A 21,153-nucleotide genomic window follows, 5' to 3' on the forward strand; every position below is an offset into this window, starting at 1 on the left:
GTATGGGCAGGGTGGGGAGCAATGAGGTTCTGAGAAGTAAATTGGGAGGGTATGCTCTCAGGTCAGGACTCCCGAAGATCCTTGGATGAAGAAAATGGCCTGCAAACAAAGGGTCTATGAGAAGAAGGGCAAACTTGGAAAGGAGACCCCATTGACTTTCAAAAGTATGTAGGAACATACCACCACCACTCCAAACATAAAGGCACATCCAAGGGAGCCATATACACTCCTGGGGAATATAAACTGGAAAGGACCTTTGAGCTCTGCTACAATTCATTCTGTAGATGAGTAAACTGAGGTTTCAGAGGTTCAGTGATTCAAAGGTCCCATGTCCCAGGTAGGACCCTGAAACTATGACCTTCATCTTCCAGTGACCTGACTTCCCACCTCCTTTCAGTCTTCTGTGTTTCCTTCTCTATCTCCATACTCCCAGCTCTCACTTGGCCCTCATTTTGTGACTTCCTTCAGACCTAGTTAAGACCCTCCTTTGTACAAGCCATTTCTCAGTTCTTGTTTCTAGGGCCTTCCCTCTGCTGACCATTCCCTACTTATCTGTCTAACATTTGTCTGTAACTCGTGATTTCCACATTGTCCCCCAATTAGACTGTGAGGGATAAACCTATCTTTTGCCTTCTTTTGTATCCTTAGCTGTTAGCATAGGACTTCACAGATTATAAGTCATTTTTCAGTCACGTTCAACTCTCCACGACCCTATTTGTTTTTTTCTTGACAGAGACACTGGAGTGGTTTGCCATTTCCTTCTCCAGTTCATTTTGCAGATGAGGAAACTGGGCAAACAAGGTTGAGCGACTTGCTCAGGGTCACACAGCTAGTACTTTTCTGAGGTTAGATTTCAACTCAGAAAGTTGAGTTTTTCTAACTGCAGGCCTGGCACTCTATCCACTGGAGCATCTAGTGGCACATAGTAGATGCTTAGTAAATATGATAGCTTCCAAAAAAATAGCTAAGCAACCAGTGCTAACTTCCTTAATGTTTCCTGAATTTCTGTTTCTCAAGCGTCTGTGGGATTCACCTGGTGTGGGGAGAGCCTGTTGGACTGAACTGCCTGAAATACCCCCACAATTCTTAGATGATGTACAGTTCCCATTGTAGGGTCAAGGTAGGTGAGATTTTTCTGATGGAACTGGCTATAGCTGAGATGGTCCTTTGAAGTTTGTAATGTGAGATTTTGTGGGAGTTTTGGCAGGTTAGGAAGATTACTTTGAATGATTACATACTGTTACATAAAGACATTACAGGATTTTGTTTGTTTGCTTGTTTTTCCTAAGCATCATTTTATGTAATTTTGCCATTGTAGAAGTGTAAGGGGGACCACAGAAACCATTCAGTCCACTCCCCTAGTTTAACGTGCAAGGAAACCAGAGTCTTTGAGAGAACGGGGACTGACTTTGCCCAGCATCCCACATGAGGTAAATGATATAGTCTGGATTCAGATACAGTGAGGTGGTGGGTGTTGGGGGTGGGGGAGGAGATGTTGGCTCCCAAAACCAATATTCCTTCCACTGCAGCACTAAGGAGAGACAAACTGCCAGGGTTCCATGAAAATCATTTTTTTTCGTATTTGGGGAGAGTTTATTTGGTCATTTAAGTACTTTGGGGGGTAGACTCAATTATTCTGAATTTTCATTCTTCTAAATCATAGCATGATAGGATGTCTGATATCACAGTGAGCCAAGATTCAAAATTGAATCTTGTCTCCATCCAAAACCAGAAAGACCTTTTTCCCTTTCATTATAAATTGCTAGTAATGGCCTTGAGAATAACCTAGCTGCTCCTCCAAAACTACAGAGGAATTAGAGACCCAGGAAGGAGAATTGTTTAATGTTACAAAAGTGATAAATGGGTAACCAGGATCCTCAACTGAAATTCAGAGGTTTTCTTCCTACAAACCCCCTATCTCCTAGCTCAGACAGAAGGAATATAAGAAAGTCAGCATGCTTGAGAAGGCAAGGAGCTAGCTCTCCCTTCCCTCATCTATAACATCTGGAATTTCTTTGAGCCCTGATCCTTGTAATCCAAATAATTAAGGAATCAGCTGTCATGCTAAAACTGAATATCCAGATGCTGCTGGGGTCTTGGTAATCCAGGCACTCCACAGGGCTGAAGCACAGGCCCCCATCCTCAAAACTCTGATCTGACAGGGAAGCTGGACACTGGTCAAAGTGAGGCCCCATGCCAGGGGCAGGAAGGCAGCTGAGGGAAGAACCAGGGTCATTCAACTGGGACTCTGTGGGTGTGAGGGGCTGCACTCTAGACGCCCTAAAGGAAGCTGAAACTCTCATAGGGCACTGAAGAGGCAATGAAATCTGCTGGGGATGGAATGTAGGTCAGCACTTAGGAAGCAGAGCAGCAACAGAAGACCCAAGCCTCATTGGATGAAGATGGATGAGCTCCCAGCAGCCCCCATTGCTGCCAGGGGTCCTGCAGTGCAGAGAGGGCTGCACTCCAGATGGATACCGATGCTGAAGGAAGAGTGACTGAGCGAGCTGGAGCTCGGCAGCAGGGGCCTGGTGGTTCTGGCCCAGGCACTGCTCCACCTCGGTGTTGGGAGCTGCCCTTCTTGGATGGTGAGATCTTGAATGTTCCCCAATCTGCTAGCTGCTGCTGCTGCTACTGTTGACACTTCGCATGGTGATTCTTAAACCGTAACTGGTCTCTGGATTCTGGAAGGTTGTTTTTTCCTATCACATCCTCTAGCATGAAATTCAAGGTATCAGGTTGTGGCCAAAAGGCCTTCCAAGATGTCGAGTTGAGCCCCAGTAAATGTGGTCTGCATTGGGAGTTACTTCCCCGGTGTATCTGAGACACCAGAGGTGGTGCAGCCATGTAGAATCTCTAAGGCAGGTACCTTCAAGGTCAGTGCATTGACCAAACAGTGGGGTGGGGTGACTTGAGGTAAGAGGACATCATGTTCCCAGGACTAGGGACCCAGGGATCCAGATTGGAGAGATGGAGGGTGGCCAGTCAGGGCTGCTATAAACTACCCACGTCCAACAATCAAGAGAGAGAAGAGAAAAGGGTAGAGAGTAGAAGCCTTTCCCCAGTAAAAAAAAAAAAAAAAAAAAAAAGTCTGAGGATGGGAAAGAAACTAACACTCACACAGATCCAGAGACCAAAGGAGGAACAGGAAGTAGAGGGGCCTAGGGAGCTATATAAAAAGAAAAGAATGTTTCAGAGTCCTAGGGTGAGTCAGAGATATGAGGAGAAATTGGGATGGGATGAGCCAGAAGTCACACTGAGAAAGTCTCTGGAACAGAAAAGACACAAGGAGAAAAATTCAGAGATATGGAGGGAGAGACTCTCCCTATGAAAAGAGCTGGTAATTCACTTTTCATATCATTTCCATAGGCAGAATCACATCCATTTCTGATCTTGAATCTTTATTTTCAATAGTTCTTCTATGAGAAAATTAATCTGCTATCTAAAAAATGCATATATCATCTCATAAAAATAAAACTGACTGTATTGTTTATTTTCTTTTTTTGAATTTATTTATTTAACTTTTAACATTCATTTTGACAAAATTTTGGGTTCCAAATTATCTCCCCATTTCTCCCCTCCCCCTACCCCAAAACGTCAAGCATTCTAATTGCCCCTATCACAGATCTGCCCTCTCTTCTAACATCCCTCCCTTCCCTTGTTCCCATCTTCTTTTTTGACCTGTAGGGCCAGATAACGTTCTATACCCCATTACCTGTATTTATTTCCTAGTAGTAAGAACAATACTCGGCAGTTGTTCCTAAGACTTTGACTTCCAACTTCTTTTTATCCCTCCCTTCCCAACCATTCCCTTTGGGAAGCAAGCAATTCAATATAGGCCATATCTGTGTAGTTTTGCAAATGACTTCCATAGCAGTCGTGTTGTGCAAGACTAACTATATTTCCCTCCATCCTATCCTGTCCCGCATTGCTTCTGTTCTCTCTTTGGGTTCTGTCCCTCCCCAAGAGTGTTGACTTCAAATTGCTCCCTCCTCCCACTGCCCTCCCTTCCATCATTCCCTTCACCCTGCTTGTCCCCTTCTCCCCCACTTTCCTGTGCTGTAAGATAGGTTTTCATACCAAAATGTGTGTGCATTTTCTTTCTTCCTTTAGTCGAATTGATGAGAGTAAGCTTCATGTTTGCTCTCACCTCTCCTCTTCTTCCCTCTACTGAAAAGTCTTTTGCTTGCCTCTTTTATGAGAGATAATTTGCCCCATTCCATTTCTCCTTTTCTCCTCCCAATATGTTTCTCTATCACCCCTTAATTTCATGTTTTTAAGATATGATCCCATCCTATTCAATTCACTTTGTACTCTCTGTCTCTCTGTGTGTGTATGTGTGTGTGTGTGTGTGTGTGTGTGTGTGTGTGTGTGTGTAATCCCACCAACTACCCAGATAGTGAAAAGTTTCAAGAGTTACAAATATTGTCTTTCCACGTAGGAATGTAAACATTTCAAATTTAGTAAGTCCCTTATGACTTCTCTTTACTGTTTGCCTTTTCATGCTTCTCTTCATTCTTGTGATTGAAAGTCTAATTTTCTTTTCATCAATTGGTCTTTTCATCAAGAATGCTTGAAAGTCCTCTATTTCACTGAAAGACAATTTTTTCCCCTGAAGTATTATACTCAGTTTTGCTGGGTAGGTGATTCTTGGTTTCAGTCCTAGTTCCTCTGACTTCTGGTATATCCTCTTCCATGCCCTTTGATCCCTTAATGTAGAATCTGCTAGATCTTGTGTTATCCTGATTGTATTTCCACAGTACTTGAATTGTTTCTTTCTAGCTGCTTGCAGTATTTTCTCCTTGACCTGGGAACTCTGAAATTTGGCCACAGTGTTCCTAGGAGTTTCTCTTTTTGGATCTCTTTCAGGAGGTGATCAGTGGATTCTTTCAATATTTATTTTACCCTCTGGTTCTAGAATATCAGGGCAGTTTCCCTTGATAATTTCATGAAAGATGATGTCTAGACTCTTTTTTTGATCATGGCTTTCAGGTAGTCCCATCATTTTTAAATTGTCTCTCCTGGATCTATTTTCCAGGTCATTTGTTTTTCCAATGAGATAGTTCACATTATATTCCATATTCTCATTCTTTTGGTTTTGTTTTGTGATTTCTTGGTTGCTCATAAAGTCATTAGCCTCCATCTGTTCCATTCTAATTTTGAAAGAACTATTTTCTTCATTGAGCTTTTGAACCTCCTTTTCCATTTGGCTAATTCTGCTTTTGAAAGCATTCTTCTCCTCATTGGCTTTTTGAACCTCTTTTGCCAATTGAGTTAGCCTATTTTTCAAGGTGTTATTTTCTTCAGCATTTTTTTGGGTCTCCTTCAGCAAGGTGCTGACCCGCTTTTCATGCTTTTCTTGCAGCTCTCTCATTTCTCTTCCCAGTTTTTTCTCCACCTCTCTAACTTGATTTTCAAAATCCTTTTTGAGCTCTTCCATGAACTGAGCCCATTGAATATTTATTTTGGATGTTTGGGATACAGAAGCCTTGACTTTTATGTCTTTCCCTGATGGTAAGCATTGTTCTTCCTCATCTGAAAGGATGGGAGGAGATATCTGTTCACCAAGAAAGTAACCTTCTATGGTCTTATGTTTTTTTTTCCCTTTTTTGGGCATTTTCCCAACCAGTCACTTGACTTTTGGGTCCTTTGTCAAGAGTAGGGTATACTCTGGGAATCTGTGAGATCTCAGTTCCTCCAAAGTGGCACAATCAAGCCTGTACTGATCTGGACACATAGAAGGATTTTTATGCCCAGTATCTTAGTAGATACCTCTCTACAGCCACTTGGCCTCCAATTCCCAAGTCAGCACTGGGGGCTGATTTTCAGATAAGCTGGATGGGAAGGGCCGCCATTCAGTGTGAGACAAAGACCAGCTAGGACAGAGCCTCCACCCAGGGTGGAGGCAAGACTCAGCTCTTCAATGCCCCCAGGGGTTTTTACACTCCAACAGTGGAGCTTCCATAAAGGCTGCTGGGCAGGCTCTGTGGCTGCTGCCTGCTGCTGGAGCTATGGGAAAGCCCTTCTCCCTTCCTGGCATGCTGATTAACCCCGTCACTGACCTTTGGTGCCTGTGGACCAAGGGATCTGAGACCTGCCACTGCGACAGGAGATTCTGCCTCCAAGGTGTCCTCCTCCCAGAGCCTAGTTGTGCCCTGCTGTTTGTACAAGGCTGGGCTGGGCTTTGCACTAGGCTCCACATCTGGCACAACTGACATTTCTGTGGGCCTTTCAGGTGACCATGGGCTGGAAATCTCCTCCACTGTGTTGTTCTCCACTTCTGCTGCTCCAGAATTTGTTGAGAGTCCCTCTCTATAGGTATTTTACGGGCTGTGGGGAGGACCCTGCGTAAGTGTGTCTTTCTACTCCTCCATCTTGGTTCTGCCCCCTGTTTATTTTCTTAATAGAGAGAAATTTTACCAAAAATTTTGTCAAATCTGTCAATTCATGTGTAATCCTCCAGATAATAATTCATTTTTAAATGAGTCTATAAATAGCAAAGCACAGACACACACGTAGTGAACATCTGTCTAAGTTTAATTTTCAAATGAAAATAAATGGGAGCCGTAGAATCTCATAACGTTATGCTCCTAAGATCTGAACAATGGAAATTGCAGACATTCACTTATGAAAGTTATTTTCCATGCCATATTAATGACATCAGATCACTAATCCTGATCACATGATCAGATAACAGCTCCTGAGTTCACTGCTGTAGATATCATCTCATTAACTGTGAATTTTAAACATCAATTTTTTTTTCATTTACTACACTCTTGGTTTCTCACTATTAGTGAAATTTAAGTCAAACTGAGTTTCAAATATCCATTGAGTATAGAGTACAGTTTGCATAAAATAAATAATACAATCCAGTTTGCATATTTGGTGTTAATCATGAAAACATAGATCTTTTCCTCTCTGCCACTCTACTACAACGCCAACATTTACTTTCATGTTGATTTCTGCACTTTATAAAGTCACATGCACAATTATGAAGCAAGAGAAATATGTTTGGCACCTTTCACAATTGCGGTCAACACTCCAACAATCCATACGGAAAATTTTCCAGGCATCAGGTAGTACCCTCATAACACCAAAGTGCCATGCTAAGCTTTTGCCTTTCAGTACATTTTCTATCTTCTAGACATTTCCAGATACCTCCAACTTTGTACAGACCACTGCTGCCACCACATGTACATAATCCACACACATATATATACATACACACACACCTACACCTTTGTCATTTAATCTATTCATGACACCGTGAGGTCTTTGGCTTGTACTAATATGATAATCTAATGAACAAGTCTTTCATGGCTGATAAAGACTTAATGTTTCCCCAACTACTAACCTTCGGGATATTCTAATTCAGAGACTCCTAGCAACTCAATGTTAAATTGAGTTAATGTTAATGTTAAATATTATTGAAATGGAGATAAGCAACAGTGGCAAGAAATGGACTTTGTAGGGAAAGGATTGATTCTTATTTGCCCTCAAATCATGTCTATGCTGACTATAAATATTGCCACCCTTTTCTGTGATTATGAAGACTACATGGTGCAAGGGGTGGATTGTAAGAAATGCCTTTTCTTCATTACTTTAATTTTCATAATAAAACTAATATAATTCTTTTCTATTTCTATCATTGTCCAATTTGACTCAATTCAACACAGTTACTGAACATCTACTTAATGCATGACACTATACTATGATTTATGGGGAAATAAACAAGTAGAGCACTACTTCTGTCTTTAAAAAATTTTGTACTTTAAAGAATGATTGAAACAGACAAACTTCCACACTTACTTAAAAAAGAGAAATAATTGGTGTACTGAAGCTTTCTTTTTTCTTTGTCAAGTAGTCATTTTATTTTTTAAAAAATTCAATAGGACTGAATCCCTACTTTGTACTTTGCTAGGTACTACGGGGGAAACAAAAGGCACAAGGTAAAATATAAGTTTCTCAGCATTTCACTGAAGTCCTCCATAATCTTGCTCCTTCCTGACTTTACTGATCAATTTCATTGCAGTCCCCTTCATGAACTCTATTTAAACAAACTTTTTCTCATGGTGTTTCCCTAATGAGCACTACATTTTCCCTTCAAAGCATTTGAACAGGCTGCCCCCAGCCACCTGCCTAGAATGCTCTTAATCTCACTAATCAACAGCAGACTTGTTTTCCTTTAATGCACACCCTAATTATTTTTGTAGTTTGTATTCTGTGAATTCATATATGTGATATTTTCTCCTGTAAGTCCCAACAGAACTTAAGCTCTCTGTTGTCAGATACTGTTCTCTTTCTCTCTTTGTATTTCCAGACGCCAAATACAATCTCTTCCACATAGCAGCTACTTAAGAAACATCTGTTAAATTAAATTTATCTGAAGTAAATGACTAACTTTATTCTTGACTAAGTATATGGTTGAAAAAAGAAGACTAGCATAATTTAAATAATTAGAAAACAGGTTAACAAAAAGTGTGTTAAATAGTATAAAAATATAAAGTACCATGGAATTTTAGATAAAAGTGAACTTAATAGCCTTTGTAATAATCATGAAATGTTTCTTTAATGAAGCGTGACTTTACTTGGGCCTAAAGTGGAGTCAAAAATCAGATACACAGAAAATAGAGACAGGACTATTCTTAAGCCATGAAGAAGATTTGAAGAGCACACAGAATTTAACTAGATGTCTGAAGCCTTCACTGGGACAGAAATGCTGTCCTATATATAAATTGATACCATGTGCCATGGAGAATACTGTTTTTGCGTTAAAATATCTGTCTTCATAAAAAGAATTATTTGAGTCATGTCCACTTTTTGTTATAATGTAGTAGGCTTTCTTATTAGAGCTCAATCATTGTATAAGCTATGCCCTCCTGGCTTAAGAGTGATTATCAATAGTAACTGTTGCTTTTTTCCTCCCAGCCTGATGTCTTCATTTTTTTTTTCTTTTTTTGCCTCATTAAAGCGACCATTCCTTGGCTACTTCTTAAACAGGCCTATTCACTGAATAGGCATTACCTCATCCTAAGTGAGTAGCTGAATAGACCTTGGCTTAAAGGGGCCAAGGTCTCTCTCTCAGTGTGTCCTGGGTCATCTCCAGTCATCCTGATGAATATCTATCTGGTCACTGGATTGAGATGGCTCTGGAGGAGAAGTGAGGCTGGTGACCTTGTACAGTCCTCCCTCACTCAAAACAAAGTCAAATGCAAGTCATGTCATCATTTCTATGATGGAATAGTCTTCTTTGGCTACGAAGGTCGAACAAAGTAACAACAGTATAAGCTATGTCAAAGATAGGGAAAGGTTTTCCATTCAGAGAACACAAGATGGGAAGAGACATAAAGAGTAAAGTAACTATTATGTTTGAGGGTAATAAAAGGAAACTAACCCAACTTGATATCTGATTTACATCCACCTATCCAACTCGTATACATACATACATATATACATACATACCTATGGTTTATAGAAAAATGAAAGAAAGAAAATTGAAAAGAGGAATGTATACTCAAAAAACTATGAAGATTAAATTGTATGTATGCCAGTATTAACAATTTTGTATTCATCTGCCTTTACTAGTCCTTCTTTTAAAAATGTAAGTTGGTTTATGTGTTTACTGTACATCTATTGCTGTGTCTTTAAGACCCGTTTTATTTCTCTTCAGAATAACTTTTCTTTGCTCCTTGAGAATTTTATTCTTGTGAGCATTCTCCCAAGTCCTTCCAATTAGGATTTCCCTTGTACAGTTTTAATCAATGAGACACTAAATTTATTTTCTCTGAAATTTATGAATCTTGGTGTCCAAAAATCAAGGTGGCTTATCAAATTACATTGAGTTTCCTTTTCTTATTAGTCTGTACATTCCCCCATCCCATACCTTCCGCTAGCCAAGGCTTACATAATTTCATCTTGGAAACACATAATTTCCTTTTTCGTATGAACCAGATCATATGTAACACATAACTTCCTTCATGGTATGAAACAGACCCTATGTAGAACATATCTTTTTTGGTTCCTCTGCCACTTCAAGAAGGAAGTGACAATAAAGCAAGTCAAGGAATTATTAGTTAGTCTTCTCTGGGTAGAGAGAAAACTCCAGGAGACAGAAGAAAAATTGAAGTTCTCAATAATATATGTGCCAAGTTTCTGATTTATTTCCAATTTCATCATCTATTTTATTTTACAATTACAATAATATAATTTCTGTTTATTTCTCTCTTGAAGTTCACCCAAATGCTCTTTTCCATATTTTTCTCATCAGTAGTTGGGTTCCAATTAGTTTAAATAATGAAAACTATGAAGTATTGGCATGCTCTAATTTGCTCTATTTGAAGTCTTAACTATATGAAACATGAAATTTGGTTTCAGCCCAGTGGAAATAGGCAGTGTGAAATCAAGTTATTTGATATCTTCACAGGAATAATTCATTTTTCACAGGAATCAGAACCAGTCCCTGAACCCATACCATTATTCCTTTCCTGGATAGTGTCCTGTTTATGTAAAACAAAAGCTTCCATGCTCAACAAAGTATGGGTACGTACAAAGAACCAGAACATTCTTAGGAGCTTGTCATTTCCCCTGTGAAAGGAGCAAATGGAGCAAAAAAATGCTTCAACTGACCCTAAATATCAACCAGAACAAGATAACATTCTCTGAAGATACTTAAACTAAGGTTTCCATGCTGGCTGGGTGTGATTCAGTTGACTCTATGTCCACGTAAATTTTATGTCCTTGAAGAGCAAGTGTCACCCAACTGGATTTCCCTAAAGATGAATAATTTATAAACTATTTATAAATAAATAATAAATAATCACTGAGAGCTTATTGGTAATAGAGGGGAAGCCACTTCTTTCAGAGAACATTTATATCAATTATTGCATTAGCCATCAAGAGAATTAACAAAAGTTTTATTTTTTCACTTCTCAAATGTAGGCATACAAACACACACACACACACACACACACACACAAACACTGGAGATAGATTCTTTCTGAAGAAGGACTCAGGGCTTCCATCTCTGATTCTATGGACTATACTCTTACTCTAATATTCCTTAATCTTCCATTGGTGAGGATGTCCTATACCCTTTATTTTGTGGAAATAATGACTCAGAAACCTCATTTTCTGAACTTAGCCATGATGGATCCACTCACAAACCTCATTACTCTGTCCTCTTTCCCTTTTCTTTTATGTATAGTCTTTCCTTATTAGAATGTAAGTTCCTTGAGGAAAGAGACACTTGGCCTAATAAAGACTTGTTGAATGATTCATGATGGAGATATATAAAACAGAGTGAGTAGCATCTTTGCAATCGACTTCTCCTGATTTAAAAAAAAAAATGATAGGGAGCAGAGCCAAGATGGCAAAGTAGAAAGACACACATACACAGGCTCTCCCCATACAGCCCATAAAATACCTGTAGACAGGGACTCTCAACAAATTTTGGAGCAGCAGAAGTGGAGAACAACTGAGTGGAGGAGATTTCCAGCCCAGGATGACCTGAAAGGCCCACGGAAACGTTGGTTGCACTAGACACAAAGCAGAGGCCAGTCCAGCCTTGGCTGCCCTGTGCAGCAACTCTGGGAGGAGGACACCTCGGGGTGGAATCTCCAGTCGCAGTATTGCTGAATTCCCCAGTCTTAGTAGCAGTGGTCCGCAGATCGCTCAACCCACAGCGCCAAAGGTCAGAGACAGGGTTTTTTCAGCTGGCCAGGAAAGGAGAAGGGTCTTCCCATAGCTCCTGCCCGAAGCAGTGGTCACAGAGGCCACATCTGCAGGTGGGAGCAGTTCCCACAGCAGCCCAGACAGCAGCCTGAATCCATTGTTGGAGCGTGAAAACCCCTGGGAGCACTGAGGAGATAAATATTACCTCAGCCCTTTGTAGAGGCCCTCAAGGAACTGATTTTTATCTCACGCTGAATGGCAGTCCTGCCCATCCAGCTTATCTGAAAATCAGCCCCCAGTGCTGACTTAGCAGAACCAGAGACCAGGTGGCTGTGGAGAGTTAACTGCTAAGATTTTGGGCACAAAAATCTCTTCCTTTTCCCAGACCAGTGTAAACACTTAGTTGTGCCACCTTGGAGAAGCTGAGATCTTACAGATTCCCACAATATACCCTACTCTTGACAAAAGACCCAAAATTCAAGTAACCGGTTGGGAAAAATGCCCAAAAAAGGGAAAAAATAAGACTATAGCAGATTACTTTCTTGGTGAACAGATATCTTCTCCCATCCTTTCAGATGAGGAAGAACAATGCTTACCATCAAGGAAAGACATTAAGTCAAGGCTTCTATATCCCAAACATCCAAAATAAATATTCAGTTCTCTCAGTCCATGGAAGAGCTCAAAAAGGATTTTGAAAATCAAGTAAGAGAGGTGGAGGAAAAACTGGGAAGAGAAATGAGAGATATGCAAAAAAAGCATGAAAAGCTGGTCAACACCTTGCTAAAGGAGACCCAAAAAAGTGCAGAAGAAAATAACACCTTGAAAAATAGGCTAACTCAATTGGCAAAAGAGGTTCAAAAAGCCAATGAGGAGAAGAATGCTTTCAAAAGCAGAATTAGCCAAATGGAAAAGGAGGTTCAAAAGCTCACTGAAGAAAAAACTTCTTTCAAAATTAGAATGGAACAGATGGAGGCTAATGACTTTATGAGAAACCAAGAAATCACAAAACAAAACCAAAAGAATGAGAAAATGGAATATAATGTGAACTATCTCATTGGAAAAACAAATGACCTGGAAAATAGGTCCAGGAGAGACAATTTAAAAATTATAGGACTACCTGAAAACCATGATCAAAAAAAGAGTCTAGACATCATCTTTCATGAAATTATCAAGGAAAACTGCTCTGATATTCTAGAACGAGGGGGCAAAATGAATATTGAAAGAATCCACTGATTACCGCCTGAAAGAGATCCAAAAAGAGAAACTCCTAGGAACATTGTGGCGAAATTCCAGAGTTCCCAGGTCATGGAGAAAATATTGCAAGCAGCTAGAAAAAACCAATTCAAGTACTGTGGAAATACAATCAGGACAACATAAGATCTAGCAGCTTCAATATTAAGAGAGTGAAGGGCATGGAATATGATATTCCAGGAGCTAAAGGAACTGGGACTTAAACCAAGCATTACCTACCCAGCAAAAGTGAGTATAATACTTCAGGGGAAAAATGGTCTTTCAATGAAATAGAGAACTTTCAAGCATTCTTGATGGAAAGACCAGGGCTGAAAAGAAAATTTGACTTTCAAATACAAGAATCAAGAGAAGCATAAAAAGGTAAACAGCAAAGAGAAATCATAAGGGACTTACTAAAACTGAGCTATTTACATTCCTACATAGAAAAACAATATTTGTAACTCTTGAAACTTTCTTTCACTATCTGGGTAGTTGGTGGGATTAAACACACATACACACACACACACACACACATACACACACAGAGCAAGAGAGACAGAGAGAGAGACAGACAGACAGACAGACAGACAGAGAGACAGACCGAGACAGAGAGTACGGGGTGAGTTTAATAGGATGGGATCATATCTTTAAAAAAAACGAACTTAAGCATAGAGAGAGAAATATATTGAGAGGAGAAAAGGAGAAACGTAATGGGGCAAATTATCTTTCATAAAAGAGGCAAGTAAATGACTTTTCAGTGGAGGGAAAAGAGAAGAGGTGAGAGAGAAAAACATGAAGCTTACTCTCGTCATAATTGACTAAAGGAAGGAATAAAATGCACACACATTTTGGTATGAAAACCTATCCTACAATACAGCAAAGTGGGAGAGAAGAGGATAAGCAGGGTGGGGGGATAATGGAAGGGAGGGCATAGGGAGGAGGGAGCAATGAGAAGTCAACACTTTTGGGGAGGGACAGGATCAAAAGAGAGAATAGAAGCAATGGGGGACAGGATAGGATGGAGAGAAATATAGTTAGTCTTGCACAACATGACTATTATGGAAGTCATTTGCAAAGCTTCACAGATATGGCCTATATTGAATAGCTTGCCTTCTTAAAGGGAATGGATCGGCAGGGAGGGATGAAGAGAAGTTGAAACTCAAAGTTTTAGGAACAGCTGTTGAGTATTGTTCTTGCAACTAGGAATTAAGAAATACAGGTAATGGCGTATAGAAATTTATCTTGCACTATGGGACAAGAGAGAAGATGGGGATAAGGAAAGAGAGGGATTTTAGAAGGGAGGGAAGATTGGGGATAGGGGTAATTAGAATGCTCTGCATTTGCGGTGGGGGGAGGGGAGAAATGAGGAGTAAATTTAGAACCCCAAATTTTGTAGAAATGAAAGTTGAAAATTTAAATAAATAAATTTAAAAAAAACAAAAGAAAAAATAATAGAGAAGTGAGAAACAAACCAATTATGCCTTACAAAACATATGACATACTCCCCCATCTGCATTCCAATTTGGGAACCATAATTAAATCCATTCTACATTTATTCCTGAAATGAGTGTTTCTATCTGTTTCCCTATAGGTCCATTCAGCATCACTGTAATTTTCCAAATTAAAATCTCTCTTCCTATCACTCTCCAATATGTGTTGTCTTCTTCTATTAAAATATAAGCTATAGGACAATGGCTAGCTATTTTTTTCTATTTATATCTCCAACAACTAAGTAATTAATTCATAGTAAATGCTTAAGAAGTGTATTTTTATTCACTTAGTCATGCCTAATGTTAAATGACAATGCAAAACTTTGTGTTGCATGTTAGAAGAAATTTACTAGGAGAATCTAGATCATTGTATAAAAGAAAACTAAAAAGTCATGTTTTAAGAAATCTAGAAAATGGATTACTTTGCCATGAAAGTAATTAAAAACAAATTGCATTAGTAAATTGGAAGAAAAAGACACTACCCAATTCTCTCATTTTCTAAAACAAACAAGAATTCTCTGAGAGGAAAGAAGAAATCTTCTTTTGCCCTTTTTTTTTTTTTAAAGTTCTTCTGTTTCCATTCATATCCTGTGATGAATGAGCTACAATTTACTATGAGTCTTATGAAAGAGATAACCTGCATCCAATTTTATTTGTGCACAGAAGATAGCTTCTTGGGTTTATACAGATCTAATCAATCTATTCCTATACATTCACAAAAGAATAATAGTCCCATGTTCCACACCATCTGGTCTTTGATCTTAAACACTGATGAAACCTAAAGTATTTATGAATTGAAGGGTGCCATATAGAACCTAGCTGTTCCAGTGGTTAAAACAGCATGACCATATTTCCCACTCTTCACCCTTCAATATTAACTCTTATGTTTATTACTTGTGTAACCTTGGGCAAGAAAATGTTGATTCTTGTACAACAAATGAAAAACACCGAGGTAGACTCCACCAGATTGATGCAGCTGCTTTTGGAGACATGGACATGTTAGGTTATTGACACTGACAGACTAAAGAAGTAAAATGACAAAACGGAATGAAAGTTGCGTACACCTGAGCCCAGATCTATGGATGTGTTTCATCAACCATTAGAGTTGGAAGCAACTTTACATTAACAAAGTCTGATATCCTCATTTTAAAATTGAGAATACTGAGGGGATAAGTAGCTTCCCTATAGTCATATTGGGCAAAATATTTTCAGGTCCAAGAAAGTCCAGTATGAAACCTAATTTTACTCCTCTGTTTTTTTTTTTTTTTTCACTAAACACTACTGAGTCTATATATGCAGTGTAGAGTTTGAATTTGAAATTATTTGCAAACATGAGGACCTTTTGGCAGCAAATACAACACTCGGAGAGTTTAATTAGCAACTCCTCCAACTTCATCATTGGTTTACATCCATATCCTATTAACATGACTCTTACAGCTTCTACGTGGGCATAATGCCACCGCAACAAATGTGTATGTAAGCTGCCATGAAAAATGCATTATGTACATCAGACTTGAGTTTTACAGACAGAGCTCTTATCCAGCAACATTGATGTGACCATCTGTGTGGGGCTTTTGCACCTAAGGTGGAAAAGATATCTGTAGCACTTATTCAGGCTCAGAAATTAACCTTGAACATTCCCAAACAGATACAATAGCTAAAATTTTGGCTTTCCAACAACTAGAGCACTTCACATATGGTATATGCTGCTGCTATTACTATTAAAAATAAATCAATATTTAAATAAAAAAACTTGCTAAGTAAAAAGGCCTATTTAAAATTTCCCTTGGTGAATCTTTTTAGAAAGTATTACCATATCCTTATTCATAAAATAAGATTAATAATAACACACATCTCAAATGATTATAATGAGGATAAAATGACATGACCTATATAAAATATCTTGCATACTTTAAAGTGATAAATAAATATTAGAGAAGAATAAACCTAAACAGGAGTAGGGAGGGATCAAGAATCATCTTCTATTAATTTATGGATTTAGCAAATAAGACAGAATAATTACCAGCTACATTTTACTATCTGAATGTAAAGATTATAATTGAAATTTTTGGAAGTTGTTATTGAAAGTGAATTGAATTTGATTTTAGTTTACAAGACAATTATACAGATTGTAAAAATTTTTATTTTTGATATGAGGGGTAGTTGTGGGGTGAGTTTTCTATGTGGTTCAGTTGCACAATCTAACTAATGCTATATGGAGTTAGAACTCAGTATTTATTAAGAATATTTATTAGCAAACTGAAAGATATCTTCTGCTGATTTGACACCTTTTGTCAAGTTAGATTGGAATTATAGTGGTATTGCTAGGTCAAAGGTTATACATGGTTTGGTAGCCCTTTTCAGATAGTTCCAAATTGTTCTCCTGAATGACTGCATTAGTTCACAACTCCACCAATAGTGCATTAGTATCCCAGTTTTTCCAGTTTTCCTCCAGCATTTGTCATTTTCCTTTTGTGTCATGTTAGCCAATCAGATAAGTATAAATAAGTATCTCAGAGTTGTTTAAATTTGCATTTCTCTAATCAATAGTGATCTAAAACATTTTTATTTTCACTACTGATAGCTTTAATTTATTTTTTTGAGAACTATCTGTTCATATCATTTTACCATTTGTCACATGGGGAATGGATCCCATTTTTATAAATTTGGCTATTTCTCTTTATATTTGGGAAATAAAAACTATATCAGAGAAACTTCATGTAAGTATTTACCCAATTTCATGTTTTCCTTATGATTCGGACTGCATTAATTAGTTTTGTTTGTACAAAAGCTTTTTTTAATTTCATGTAATTAAAATTATCCATTTTATTTTCCATCCTCCTCTTTTAATCTTGTTTGGTCACAAAGTTTTTCCTTGTTCTTAAAACTGACAGGATTGTCATTCTTCTCTAAATGATTTATATCACCATTTGTGTCTATACCATTTACCCATTGATCTTATCCTGGTACATGGTGTAAGATGTTGTCTTATGTCATGTTTCTGCTAAACTGTTTGACAAATTTCTGAGCATTTATTGTAATAGGTTGAATTCTTACCCCGAAGGTTTCTATCTTTGGGCTTATCAAAGATGAGAGTATTACTGTTATTTACTACCGTGTATTGTTTAACTAATTGATTTCATTGATCCACTACTCTATTTCTTAGATAATATTAGATTGTTTTGATGATTATCATTTTGTAAAATTATTTGAAATCTGGAATAAACTAGGCTACCTAACTTGAGAGCTTTTCATTCATTTTCTACACATTCTTGTTATTTTCTTCTTCCAGAGAATTTTATTATTATTTTTCTTGCTCTATAAGATAATTATTTGTACTTGAATTGGTATAGCACTGAATAAGTAAATTAACTTTGATAGAATAATAAAATAGTGGCATCATAATACCTGCCCTATAAAATTAAAAGCTTCCCCCCAAAAAAATTGTGACACTTTTCTTCTTTATTCTAAAGTAATTAAAAAACTCAACTCTTTTTGTCAGAAATTTTTCCCTCTTGTTATAGGTTTCATCCAGATGAGAATGAATTTATCCACATGGAGTATTATCTAGGTTAGGTCATAATGACATTAATTCAAGGAGTCATCATGCCACCTGAATTTCTCAGCTTACAGAGACTCCTGTCTCTCATCCTCAGTGTCTTTTTTATCTTTTGTTTTTACTTTAACTTAATCTTCCTAAAGTCTGAAAAAGATCTTTGAGTCTCCCAGTGTGAGGTGAGTAAAATTAATAAGACCATCTTCTCACTCTCTTGAATGATAAATTTTACATGAAGCTCAAGTAGTAAGTAGAGAGTAAAGTATCACTGGAAGAACATATTTTGGACTCTAAATGAATAATCATCACCAAGAAACATAGTTTCCTTTCCCTCTGACTTGATAAGCATCTGCCATGTACTTTGATGTACTGGCTTATGGTGGTAATGAACTATTCCTCTTAACTCAAACAACCAAAGCAACTTTATGTATTACCAAAAAAAAAAAAAAAGAAAGAGAACCATTTATAAGTAGGTAGTTATTTTGTTTATACCAATTCTAGAATAATTTTGATAGCAGCTTCATTCATATCCATTAAATTTTCCTAGCATTTTTTAGAATTTCTCATCCCATCACATTGTCCTGAGGAGAAATTATTATCCTTTATTAGCAGACAACCTCACCATTGTGGAATAAATTGGAAAAATAACATAGATGAAAAAGATGAGAATATGTTTCAGCTATAATAATAAATTCATTTCACCATAATATTACTAACCTTTCTAGAAATGAAAGCCTCAAGATAGATTTTTAGTTCCCCATACATTGCTAATATGGACTCTGGTATGAGATACTGTACATCTTGGGAAATTGATTTCTAGAAAAATTGGCAACATTGAGGTGAAATTTATTTAGTCTTCCTGGAACAAGAATCCACACACTAGGCCAATGATTACAACAACAATTCCCTCTCAGTAGAGAATCTTATTTTTGATTAGTTTGGATTTTAAGATTAGATTTATTTATCATATCAATCCTGTAAGTGTAGGAATTATCTCCAAGTCCAATCTCAATATTTATGTGCATGGGAACTTTACCTTCCTCCATTTCTGACCTGAGCTAATTCAACTTTCCTTGGTACCCTTTTCTCTCTTCCTATCCTGCCATATTTATTCCAAATTTATTGTGAATACTGAAATCAAAAGATCTGCACATTAGTCCTTCTTATAAGGAGGCATATAGTCGTGCCACCACATCAAATTCAGGTCAAGTGGAAAACAGGACTTTGCTTGACTTTCAACCTCTTTCAACCTATTATCTCATGTCTGTTAGTTTGGGTTCTGATTTCATAGAAACATGATCACTGTCTGTTATTTCCTTTTCTATTTTTATTCTTTCTGATAGATACAGGAAATCTTAACTCTTGAAAGAAAGAAAAGAAATTCAATAAGGCCTCTTAACCAAAACATTATCCCCTCTACTAGATCTCAGAATTAAACACCTACTTTCCATTAAAAATTCCCATGTAGAGGAATGTATCTCTTCATAAATAATAGTAATAAATAATATTAGTAGTAATAATCAGTGTTAATAATAAAACCTCAAATTCATATAGTACCTTAAGGTTTGCGAAATGTTCTATATTATTTCATTTTATCTCAGAGTAGCTAATTACATTATTGAAGCATTCTAAAAGGAGGGAATCTTACCTTAAATCATTGTTCACATATTATGGTTTTGCATTTTCACCCCTCTCCACTTTTTTCTTTTAGTGGCTCGCTTTGCACATTATTGAATTTAAAAGTCGTAGAATTTCAAAGCTGTAAAAGTTCAGAAACACCCTGCCTTTGCAATGTTTTCACCAAGTGATTACCTAACCATCGTTTTCTGATACAGTTGTATCCATTAATTATCAAAGTGGACCAAAATTTTTATATGTATGTATTTACATGTTAGGGCAAATTTTTCCCCGTTACACTGAATGAAATTCTGCCTTTTCTTTTTAAATTCCTCCAATTGCTATGAGTTCTTCACAAATGATATAGTTTGTGTAAAATGCTTAACACAATGCCTGGCAAATAGTAGGTTTTGTATAAATGTTTATTCCCCTACTTAACCCACCTCCTTCTCCAGGATCCATTTCTGACTCTCAGCTTACGATACTGCAGAAGATACCTCACCCTGGAAATCCACTTTAATTCTGCTGCTTCAACTGGAGGGAACAAGATGTCCCCCCTAGGAAAGCTTATCACCTCTAATCTAATTAACATGCTACTAACTCAAGCCTTGACTGACACCATCTCACTCAGCCTTTGGAGGAAAGGAGGGCAGAATACCAAACTCCTGCCAAAACCTTCCTTTGAAGGTCAGAAACTGGATTTTCAGCAACTCTTGAACTCCTCAATGTGTCTGCTGCATCTTACTGGTTTCAAAACTTGAGGAAAATAATACCCCTGGACGGGGTACCCCTTGATGTTTTTTGCACTACCCTGCCTAAATTTTCCAGTATCCTTTTCTACATTATCTTCTTTTTCAGATTGCAAGGTCTTTGATGACACATACTCTGTTCCTTTTTATTAATTTTATATATACCCATTGCTCAGCACAGTGCCTAGAAGATAGTAAGTGCTTAATGTTTATTAGACTGGATTGAACTTTTCATACTAAAACTGCTTTCTATTCCTGTAGCTCCTTCCTGTAACTGACTGCTTCCCAATGAAATGTTCATTTTGAGAAAATCTCCTATAACTTGGGTGTCTTGACATGAAGAATATCTTTATCCTTTTCCAAAGTCTACTCCTGAATCTTTGGATTTTCTCTACAATGCCCCACCCCCTACTGTTTCACCCATTCATTAAAGCTTCCTTTTATATATGGATTTCCTCCCTAAGGATGCAAGTTCCTCCAAGGCAGAAACTTTCTTCCTTTCTGCTTATATTTGTATTCTCAGCCCTTAACATAGTTCCTGGAACAAAGTAAGCGCTCAGTAAATGATTCTTGACTTGAAGTGAAATGGAATGTATTCAAACCTTCTTTTAACAAGACTGCCAATAAATTGAATGCAGCAACCGTGATCTTTCAACGGCAAGTAATCTCCATGATAAACAACACTGATTCTTTCCAACAATAGTTCTATAAAAGGATGTTAAGACTCTTCAACGTTTTGCTTAAATTTTAGCTTATCAATGTCTTTTTTAAGATTAGGCAACCAGAAATGAGCACCATACTTCTAAAGAGTTCTAATCAACACAAAGTTGAGGGGCAGGAC

At 37.6% G+C, this 21,153-nt stretch overlaps 1 pseudogene; it reads right to left on the minus strand.

Moving 5' to 3' along the window:
- Positions 1 to 1,995: 1,995 nt before the first annotated feature.
- Positions 1,996 to 2,931, minus strand: LOC140511309 (homeobox protein otx5-like; annotated as a pseudogene).
- Positions 2,932 to 21,153: the final 18,222 nt, after the last annotated feature.

Source organism: Notamacropus eugenii, chromosome 6 (assembly GCF_028372415.1).
Source record: "Notamacropus eugenii isolate mMacEug1 chromosome 6, mMacEug1.pri_v2, whole genome shotgun sequence".
NCBI classification, from domain to species: domain Eukaryota; kingdom Metazoa; phylum Chordata; class Mammalia; order Diprotodontia; family Macropodidae; genus Notamacropus; species Notamacropus eugenii.